At 44.6% G+C, this 1,494-nt stretch overlaps 1 pseudogene; it reads left to right on the top strand.

The window, feature by feature from the left end:
• Nucleotides 1-294: 294 nt before the first annotated feature.
• Nucleotides 295-790, top strand: LOC105509397 (annotated as a pseudogene).
• Nucleotides 791-1,494: the final 704 nt, after the last annotated feature.

The following is a 1,494-nucleotide window of genomic DNA, read 5'->3' as shown; positions in this document are numbered from 1 at the left end:
CCTGTAGTTTATTGTGACAGTCCGGGCTTCCCTCTACAGTGAGATAGATGTGCACTGCTCAACCCCAGACACTCTTTAGAGCTGTGTACTACACAATCCGTAAAAGCAAACATGGCTGCCCTGGGGACGGAAAAAAATAAAAACGAAGGGGATTAAGACAAGGTACCTACAGTCAAGAATTTACCATTTAATATAAAAATAAGTAGCTAAAACATACATCTAGGAGAAACTTTCAAATTTCTATGACCAGCTTTGCAGAGGCTACTGTCACCAGGAGTCCTGGTACTATCAGCCATGGACAACCCCACCATGTTCTTCGACGTTGCTGTCGGCAGCGAGCCCTTGGACCACGTCTGCTTTGAGCTGTTTGCAGAAAAGATTCCAAAGACAGCAGAAAACATTTGTGCTCTGAGCACTGAAGAGAAAGGATTTGGTTATAAGGGTCCCTGCTTTCACAGAATTATTCCAGGGTTTATGTGTCAGGGTGGTGACTTCACACACTGTAATGGCACTGGTGGCAAGTCCATCTACGGGGAGAAATTTGAAAATGAGAACATTATCCTAAAGCATACAGGTATCTTGTATCTTGTCCATGGCAAATTCGGGACACAATACAAACTATTCCCAGTTTTTCGCCTGCGCTGCCAAGACGGGGTGGTTGGATGGCAAGCATGTAGTCTTTGGCAAGGTGAAAGAAGGCATGAATATTGTGGAGGCCATGGAGCTCTTTGGATCCAGGAATGCCAAGACCAGCAAGAAGACCACCATAGATGACTGTGGACAGCTCTGATAAGTTTGACTTGCGTTTTACCTTAACCACCAGACCATTCCTTCTGTAGTTCAGGAGAGCACCCCTCCACCCCATTTGCTGGAAGTATCCTAGAATCTTTGTGCTTCCACTGCAGTTCCCTTTGGGTTCCATGTTTTCTTCGTCCCCTTCCATACCTAGCTGGATTGCAGAGTTAGGTTTATGATTATGAAATAAAAACTAATTAACTATTGTCTGTCCTTGTTTGAGTTAGGGCATTGATGTAGGCCTTACTTGAAACAGAAACAGGTTACTTCTGAAACATCACTTACATACTTGCTTAATTCTACCTAGTACTTAGCTTTTTTTTTTACTTTCCAGACCCAGGAAGTCTCAATGTTATTTGTTGAGTGGAATATTGAAAATGTAGGCAGGGGCTGGGCATGGTGGCTCACAACCTGTAATCCCAACGCTTTGGGAACCTGAGGCAGAAGATCACTTGAGGATATAAGTCGATATCAGCCTGAGCAACATAGTGAGACCCTGTCTCTACAAAAAATAATTAGCCCGGCCTGGTGATTCATGCCTGTAGGCCTAGCTAATCAGAAGGCTGATATGATAGGACTGCTTGAGCCCGGGAGTTAAGGCTGTGGTGAGCTATGATCATGCCACTGCACTCCATCCTAGGTGGCAGAGTGAGACTCTGTCTCTTAAAGGCATGAACCCAGTCTCAATGAGTTCATGCA

This window comes from Colobus angolensis, unplaced genomic scaffold (assembly GCF_000951035.1).
Source record: "Colobus angolensis palliatus isolate OR3802 unplaced genomic scaffold, Cang.pa_1.0 Scaffold175, whole genome shotgun sequence".
NCBI lineage: Eukaryota > Metazoa > Chordata > Mammalia > Primates > Cercopithecidae > Colobus > Colobus angolensis.
Note: the sequence above shows the minus strand (reverse complement) of the source record. Positions and strands in the feature narration are given on the sequence as shown.